The 9,669-nt window shown below is 39.7% G+C and overlaps 1 pseudogene; it reads left to right on the top strand.

Annotated features, from left to right (window-relative positions):
• The first annotated feature begins 5,996 nt into the window (after positions 1–5,996).
• LOC100348649 (histone acetyltransferase KAT7 pseudogene) lies at positions 5,997–7,334 on the top strand (annotated as a pseudogene).
• Positions 7,335–9,669: the final 2,335 nt, after the last annotated feature.

Raw genomic sequence — 9,669 nt, 5'->3', positions numbered from 1 at the left:
CCGGCGCCCATATGGGATGCCAACGCTGCAGGCAGAGGATTAACGAAGTGAGCCACGGCATTGGCCCCATTGGCAGCAGTATTTTAGAGAAGAGAAGAGAAGGGAAGGGAAGAGAAGGGAAGGGAAGGGAAGGGAAGGGAAGGGAAGGGAAGGGAAGGGAAGGGAAGGGAAGGGAAGAGAAGAGAAGAGAAGAGAAGAGAAGAGAAGAGAAGAGAAGAGAAGAGAAGAGAAGAGAAGAGAAGAGAAGAGAAGAGGTTCTAGTTAACCTCCATCAGGTTGACACCCAAGCAATATTTTGTAAAGAGTAAATCATCCCTCAGTGTGTTGCACTGATCAGAGTGATCATACTTTCTCAGTAATAATAAGCGTCCTACAATTGGCATGCCAGCAAACATTTTGTTTTTCACTTAACAAGAGTACTTTGGGGCAGTGATTAAATTTACAGCTACCTCCAGAAGAGGAATCTGAATATGCTGCGCTTTATTTTGCTTTTGTTATTTTTGTTTAAATATGTGTGTTTTTGGGCCCCTAATAGACTGCCGAAAGAAAATTTAAAGTTACTCTTGTAGTGGTATAGTATGTTTTTGTTTTTTTTTTTTAACTTTACTGCTCTGTCTGGTACAAAGTTTGTCCTAAATTAGAATGATGCTTTACCTAAACACATCCCAAGGAAAAAGTATACACAGACAATAATGATTCCAATCCTTTCCATTCAGGCTGCTTTCTTGATCCACTTCTCCATCTGCCCAAAGTTGAGATATCTTGTTTTGAGGCTGAGAGATACAAAGCACAGCATCTTAATTTTGTTCAACATGGACTTCACCGAGTTGCCATGGAGTGAGTAGCGTGGCTCAAAAGGTGTTGTCCCACTGCCGAGTTTTGTGAGACCAGCCTCTTCCACATCTTATTCCTCTGTGCTCCCACTGCCCAAACACATGGGGAGTGATCTTGCTCCACAAGATAAACTGGTAAAGAAAGTTCAGTGCTGTGACACTGAGCATCTACTGTTGTCTTTCAGATAAGCTGGGCCCCTTCGAGTTTGGTTTTTCAGTTTACAAGGTTAAAGAGTTTGTACTATTTTTGCAATAAATTCATGGAAAATCTAACAGTTACTCGTTTTGTTTCTTACTGTGTATTTATAAACTACTACTAAAGCTTGGTGTAGTGTTTTCTCCAGCTCCTTACCTAGCCTTTAATGTGCAAAAACAATTGTACATCTGATAAAATGTTGTGAATGATATTTTATAAAGTTATTTTGTATGGTGTCAATTTTGTCTTATCTCATAGTATGTCAGGAAAAAATGAAACACCTCATAAAATGAATTATTACTATAATAAATAACAATGCATTGAATGTTTCAAAATGTCCAAAGATTGTATTTTGTTTCAACCCTTCAAAATCATGGTGATGGGAAATTTTTGGATTTGCCGATTTGACCAACTTAATTATAATACATTAAAACGTGTAACAAACTTTCACATTGTACCCTATAAAAACACAATTACTTTTGTAAACTAATATTTTAGAAAAAATATTTGGTTGTCAGAGTTTGGGAGGAGGAAAGGCAGGGTGGATAGGTGGAGCACAAGTGGTTTTTATAGTGTTAAACTATTCTATATGATGTCCTATTGGTGGATTAATGACATTCCTCATTTTCCAAAACCCTACATACACTAAAAACCTTAGAACTATATAACAAAATAGTGTCTCTTAATATGAACTACACATTTTAGTTAAAAATAATACATCAATATTGGTTCATTATAACAAATGTATCACACAAAGGAAGGATGTTGATGATTGGAAAAATGTGATGGTGAAATGAGCTTTACATGGGAACTCTGCACTATCTGTTCAATTTTCTGTAAACCCAAATCTCTAGACAGCTATTAGACTTACTCTTAGTATATTGGGGATGCTATGTGGAGGTGTGTGTGTGCGGGGGAGGGGTTAAAGGAGAGGGAGAGGGAGGGAAAGCCAGTGTGCTTGTTGTGTGCAGCTTTTACAGAAATCCCAGCCCAGGCTGGGAGGTGTGAATGCCAAAGACAACTTGTGCATCAGGCTGGATTCTGCCTTCAGGGGACTTATCTCCAGCTGACATTTTTGCTGAAAATGTGGGAGAAATATCAAGAGAGAATTGTCCAGCTGTGAATAGTCAACTACTTAAGCCACTACATTCTGTGGCAATTTGTTACATGCATTAAACATTGAGAACAATCTGTGAAGGTATGCCTGAGGTTAGCAACTGTGATTAATAGTGGAATCTGCCAAAAATGTTTGTGATTTTCCTTAGTAATGATGGCCAACCAGAAACAGGAAGCAGAAAGCAAGTACACCCTGTATGTGATATTACCAAAAGAAACACTGTTAAGAAAAATGCTTTGGAAAGATATTTTAACATGGATAATATACTGAACTCCAGTTAGACATTCATCCTATTAGTCAATGTATATGTATATGAACCAAGCATTTGAAGTAAAATATACAATATTTTAAAATCTAAATTAAGGCTAGAAAATTTTAATATCATCAAACAAACGCTGTGATTTCCTGTTATATTATTCAAAAATTGCTTGTTTTCTTTCATATTCAGGTAAAGTGTACATTTTAAACTAGTATCACAAATACTATATACTTATGTGGAGATTAGAAATATTGTTTGTATTTTTAATTTTAAGTTCAAAATATTAAATGTTGCTCGCTACTTGTTTAATTTTGAACAATGTTATAGTATTGAAATCACAGTGAAATTTGGTGGGGATAAAATTATTCAAATATAGTTTGGTCTAACATTATTTTCTATCTTTGTATAACAACTTATTAACAGTGATCCACTAGTATCATTTTAGTGATCAATGATCATTTAGAAATTTACTACATATGAATGAAACTGGCATATTTTCATTTGATTGTTGTCAATAGCCCTTGCCTACATTACTACTGAACTAAGGTCTTTTTGCTTTTTACTTGTTGAACTCTATTCAGTGGATCATTAAGCTTTTAATTATTAGATAAATAAAATATTATCTCAAAAGAAAGATAATTGTCCATATTATTAAATCATTTATTATGTAAATTTTAAGAGTTTTATTGACATGTTTCAGGATTTTTAAGTATTTGTATTCTTGCAAATTCACTTAGTATTTAAATGTGCATATTAATTCTTCCTTTAATATATACTAATTTTGCTATTAGTGGTACATTTTCATGTCTAAATCAACCCTATAATATCTAATCAAGTGACAACCTATCAGATTTTGTTCTTACATTTATCAAATGAAAGAAGTAGCCCCTGTTACTAATGCCTCAAATAGGATTCAACAATCATAAATGAGAAATCTATATTTAAGATTTTTTATTTTATTTATTTGAAAGGCAGAGATACAGAGGAAGGGAGAGACAGAGAGCGAGATCTTCCATCTGCTGGTTCACTTCCCAAATGGCCTCAATAGCCAGGATTGGGCCAGGTCAAAGACAGGAGACAAGAGATTCATCCAGGTCTCCCATGTGGGCGCAGGGGCCCAAAGACTTGGCCATCCTCCACTGCTTTCCCAGGCCATAGCAGAGAGCTGGATCGGAAGAGGAGTAGCCAGGATTTGAACCGGCACCCATGTGGGATGCCGGCGCTGCAGGCAGAGGATTAACCTACTGTACCACAGCACTGGCCCCCATTATAGATTTTTGTATATCAACAGCATTTAATAAATTTAAGGCGTTAAAATATGATCAGTTAATGCATGAATTGCTAAATTACAAAAAAAAGGCTTAGTTGTTTTTTTTTTCATGAAAATTCTGCTTTATGAAGAAGTAAATATCTTAATCTCTATGTTTACTGTTAACAGATTTCACTTAACATCTATTTACAATAAAAAATATTCTTGGAGCCAGCATTGTGGCATGGTGAGTAAAGCTGCCACCTGCAGTACCAGCATTCCACATGGGCAGTGGTTCGAGTCCAGGCTGCTCCACTTCCAATCCAGCTTCATGCTAATATGCCTGGGAAAGCAGCAGAGGGTGATCCAAATGCTTGGGCCCCTGCACCCAGTTGGGAGACCTGGAAGAAGATCTTGCTCCTGGATTAGGCCTGACCCAGCCACAGCCATTGTAGCCATTTGATGAGTGAACCAGTGGATGGAAGATTTCTCTCTCTCTCTCTCTCTCTCTCTCTAATTCTGCCTTTCATTGAAACAATTTTTTTTTAAAAACTAATACTTATTTAACTTTAATAGTAATCTCATTCCATTTACAATACTAAAATAATCTCATTAGACCTTCTCTTCTCATATTTGCTTATAGTTTTCCAATAAAAATATATATCCATTGCATTTTTATTTTCTAATTGAGAGTTCTGAGCAGTCACATGATACTACAATGTTATGGAAGTCAGGGAATCTGCTGGTACAAATAAGACTGAACAACAACAACTAAAATTTACAGACTCATACAAATCTGTCCTGTTACAACATATTTTTTAATTCTGCAAAACTCTCTTTAGATGTAGAATGCCTAGAAGCAAAAGGCAAGAAAAGACTCAATTTAAAATGTTCTTGCTGTTCTGAATTCAATCACAAATATGATATATACTTATAATTCTTATTAGACATGTGCAGAATTAGGATTCTGAAATACAAATTATATGTCTCACCAATTCTAAGAAGTAATGTGAAAACTGTAAAAATTGAAGTCACTATTTACATTTATTTTTTAAACTCCATTGTGCTACTTCCAGAGCAGTAGTACAAAAGCAGTGTAGGGGCTGGTGCTGTGGTGCAACAGGTCAAAGTCCTGTCCTGAAGTACTGGGATCCCAGATGGGCACCGGTTCTAGTCCCAGCTGTACCTCTTCCAATCCAGCTCTCTGCTATGGCCTGGGAAAGCTGTAGAAGATGGCCCAAGTCCTTGGGCCCCTGCACCCATGTGGGAGAACCAGAAGAAGCTCCTGGCTCCTGGCTTCAGATCGGTGCAGCTCCAGCCGTTGTAGTCATCTGGGGAGTGAAGCAGCAGATAGAAGAGTTCTCTCTCTGTGTCTACCTCTCTCTATAACTCTTTCAAATAAATAAAATAAATCTTTAAAAAATAGTGTAAACGTATTTTGTGCTACATTTATGGTAAACATAGACTTTTAAAAAAAGATTTATTCATTTAAATGAAAGGCAGGGTAAAAGAGAAAGAGAGTGCTCAAAAGCCCTGGATGTGTCAAGCCAAAGCCGGAAGCTTGGAACACTGTCCAGGTCTCCCTTGTGGGTGGCAGCAACCCAAACACTTGAGCCATTATCTAATGCCTCCCAAGATGCATTCCCATGAAAGGAACTGGGACAAATCAGACACTCTGATAGGGGAGACAGACATCCCAAGTGTACCTTAACCCACTGTGCCATAATGTCCTCCACAAACATATATTTTATACTTACAAAAAAAAAAAAAAGTTGCTCAATTTGGGATCGTCTGCAGGATTGGGATTGTTACAGAGGACACCACGGAGCCCGCCGGAGCCACAGTTCCTGCGCTGCGGCCTCTTCTCAAGTCAGAACCTTTTGAGCCACAGCCACCCGCAATGCCGTGAACGAAGTGGACACAGGTTCAGATGGAACCGAAGATTCCGATTTGCCCACAGAACTTGAGCACACAGTTCAGAGAACGATGTCACGTTGCAAGTGTCTGCTCGAATCACTCGCTTCTCAGCCAGGCTAACTCGGAGTTCTCAAGATTGCAACCCTGTTTGAAATCTGCAGTCTTTTGGCACTAAGGAGACTGCTTATTCTACCAGAGGAGTGACACAAAGTCAGCAGCAGCCCACCCCAGTCACTCCCAAAATTTACCCCCTTCAGCAGACATGGTCCTCTGGCTCAGAAAGTGAACTAGTGGTTGATTTTTCAGATACACAAACCAAAATTACAGCTGATCATGATGAGACACCACCTCAAATCCCAACTAGAAATGCACCTTCCTTGGAGTCTGACATAGAAATGTCCTGCCCCAATGTGTCCCACGATGAGAGCATTGCCAAGGACATGTCCAGCAGCAACCTCTCTCACCGCCCCAAGCGCCATGACCACAAAAGCTACAATTTCGATATGAAGTGTCCTACACCAGGCTGCAACTCACTAGGACACCTTACAGGAAACCATGAGAGACATTTCTCCATCTCAGGATATCCACTCTATCACAACCTCCCAGCTGACGAATGCAAGGTGAGAGTACAGAGCTGGGATAAGCAGGTGGAAGAAAAGATGCTGTCTTACAGGCAAGATGACAACAGGCACCCACCAAGAGGCATCTGTGATATAAGGAAAAGGTACTGAACTCAAGAAGAGATTCTGGCCCAAGCAAAGAACAGAAAGAGAAGTATATGGAACACAGGCCGACCTATGGGGACACTCAGGAACCTCTCTTAGAAAACCTGACAAGCGAGTACGACTTGAATCTTTTCCAAAGAGCACAAGCCAGAACTTCAGAGGATTTGGAGAAGCTAAGGCTTCAAGGCCAAATTGGAGGGGAGCAACATGATTAAAACAATTGCTTTTGGCCGCTATGAACTTGATATTTGGTGCCATTCTCCCTATCCCGAGGAATAGGTATGGCTGGGACGTCTCTACATGTGTGAATTCTGTTTAAAATATATGAAGAGCCAAACAACACTCCGCGGACACACAGCCAAGTATGTGTGCAAACACCCTCCGGGTGGTGAGATGTATCACAAAGGCTCAATCTCCGTGTCTAAAGTGGATGGCAAGAAAAACAAGATCTACTGCCAAAGCCTATGTCTGTTGGCCAAGCTTTTTCTGGACCACAAGACATTGTATTATAATATGGAACCATTTCTGGTCTATGTGATGACAGAAGCAGATAACACTGGCTGTCACCTGATTGGCTATTTTTCTAAGGAAAAGAATTCATTCTTAAACTACAATGTGTCCTGTGTCCTTACCATGCCTCAATACATGAAACAGAGACGTGGCAAGATGCTTGGTGATTTCAGTTATTTGCTTTGCAAAGTGGAAGACAAAGTTGGCTCCCCAAAATATGCAATCTTAGATCTGGGGCTCATATGCTACCGCAGCTACCAGAAAGAAGTGCTTTTATGTTACCTACATAATTTCCAAGGCAAAGAGGTTTCTATCAGAGAAATTTGTCAGGAGATGGCTATGAATTCTGTGGACATTGTCAACACTCTGCAAGCCCTTCAGCTGTTCAAGTATTGGAAAAGGAAACACCTAGTTTTAAAGAGACAGGACCTGATTGATGAGTGGATAGCCAAAGAGGCCAAATGGTCCAACTCCAATAAAACCATGGATCCAAGTTGCTTACAATGGACTCCACCCAAGGGCACTTAAAGTGACCTGTCATTTTGAGCCAGCCAACCTCAGCCATAGGAATCTGTACCCTAGGGATGGGTCTGTCATTTCTGTTACTCTTGTGATTAGCAAGTACAGAATACTTTGGGAAGGCCAAGCCCCTCAGGACTATCCTGGTTCCGACTTTTTGTGCACAATGCAGATGATGGTTCTGAGGAACTATTGTTTCAGCCTCAGTGGGGTTGCCTGGCTGGGATCTGGATTAGACTCCATGCAGTGCCCTCATCGCACTGACCCAAGGAGTTCTGTTATGGTACTGTACCTGTCCAGTCACTGGTTCTCTCCTCACGTCCTCTAGCCCCATGAGGTTGTGTTGCATCTTCCGAACTTTGTTCTAGTGCTTCTTGCCACCCTGTCACCAGACCTCCAAATACGGGTGCTACAACTAGGACCCTTCCAGTTCCTCCTGACACAGGTGTTCTGTGGAAGGGCTGGAAGAGGTAGCACTTAGAAGTGAGTGTGTGTGTGTGTAGTGGGAGGGGTTTGTTCACTTTGGATTTCATATTGCTCAACATGTTTTCCTCCATTTTTATTGAAAGATATGTTTTTGATCAGTACAGAGCCGACCAGAGCCACATAGTTCTGAAGAGTTTCCCAGGGATTAGTTTTCTTAACATCTGAGAATCCCTCTTGAGGAGATGGAGAGAATTAAGAGGGGGTGATTGTGTATTTTGATTTTGAGTTTACCTGTGAGCAATGGGCACTGTTTTGATGGAAAGAAATGGAACCTTCTTTTTACCTCAACAAAAAGTGCCCAGTCATAAATGTGTTCTTCCCTGTTTACTCCCTGCCCTGTTTCATGTTTGCAGGTGCCGAAATAATTGACAATTTTCCCTTCATGGAACATGTTAGCTCATTAATTATGCTGTAAGAAAACCTTTTCACTCGTTCCAACAGCACAGAGTACAGTATGCCTGTACCAGGGAGAGTACACCTGTACTTGCACATGAGTTGCCCTGATTTTATCCAAACGTCCTGGAAGAGTTTGAAAGTGACTAAAAATGACTTCTGTGTCACAGCCTGTGACTCAGCCCCTGCCAAGGCTTGCTTCCTTTCTCAGCAGTGCCTCACCCTCCCTCTAGAATGACAGTGTTTCTGCCTCTCTGAGAGCTCCCCCTCCACTTCATCTCTGTACACTACTTATATTCACTGTGGGTCAGGGGAACTAATTTTAAGTATGTTCACTGGCAGCTCCCATCCAGTTTCAGTGTCACTGTGAAAATTTATTCAAAAACAGCTTCACTGGGGGTTTTCTTAAGGGGCAAAGGCCTTTTACAGAAGCTAAACCCTTCCCCACATGTGGTAGAATGTGCTCTTCCATATCTACTCTTCAATAAAGCATGTTCTCTGCTCAAAAAATAAAAAGCTTCTCAAAATGTCCCTCCAAAAACAAAATATATGAGGCTAGAAATGACTTATGAGTTAGCAAGTAGCAATAAAATATAGGAAATGCAAGAGTATCTCAACAAGGTTACGGAAAATGCATGCTATGAGAAAAGCTATGCACAGATTTCAAAAATTTCAGACAAAAATTTACATTCTATGTTTCCACAAACTTTTCAAAGTAATTTCATGAAGAACCAAATAGTCAGGCATAGTTTATTAAACACTGTACATATTGCAAGACTTAATTGAAATAATCTTTATAATAGTTCAATGAGAAATGAAATATTTATGTTTGATGTAATTACAATATGACCAATTTTGAAGTTCTAAGTGAATTTTATAATATAGGCAGTAATATATTTCTTCTAATGAAAATTACAAATAATTTATTAGTAAAATAATTTTCACAATATTTATTGCAAACTATTGATCATTTGATTCTGTTAAGTCCCAAAGCATATATGGCACTGGCTGCATGAAATATCCATAACAAATATTGATAGTAGAGAGCATGGGATAAGTTAGTATAGTCACTAAATCAACAAAATATATTCAGCACAGTTTATATAAGGTTTTTCAAAAAGTTATAAACCTATTTGAGATTCAGTGTTACATAGAGAAAGAGAGAGAGAGAGAGAGAGAGACAGAGAGAGAGAGAGAGAGAGAGAATATCTTCCATCCATTTGTTCACTCAAGACGGCTGCAACGGCTAGCACCGGGACAGGCCAAAACCAGGAGCCAGGATCTTCATCCAGGGCTCCTGCGTGAGTGACACAAACCCAAACACTTGGGCCATCTTCCATTGCCTCCCCAGGCAATTAACAGGAAGCTGGATTAGAAATGCAGCAGTGGCACAGGAAATGGTGCCCATATGGGATGCTGGCATCAGAGACAGCTGCTTTACCTGCTACACCACACACTTGCCCCT

This window comes from Oryctolagus cuniculus, chromosome 9 (genome assembly GCF_051225735.1).
Source record: "Oryctolagus cuniculus isolate XC-2025 breed Fujian yellow rabbit chromosome 9, ASM5122573v1, whole genome shotgun sequence".
Classification (NCBI taxonomy): domain Eukaryota; kingdom Metazoa; phylum Chordata; class Mammalia; order Lagomorpha; family Leporidae; genus Oryctolagus; species Oryctolagus cuniculus.
The sequence above is the reverse complement of the archived record's forward strand: the minus strand, read 5'-3'. Positions and strand labels throughout refer to the sequence as shown.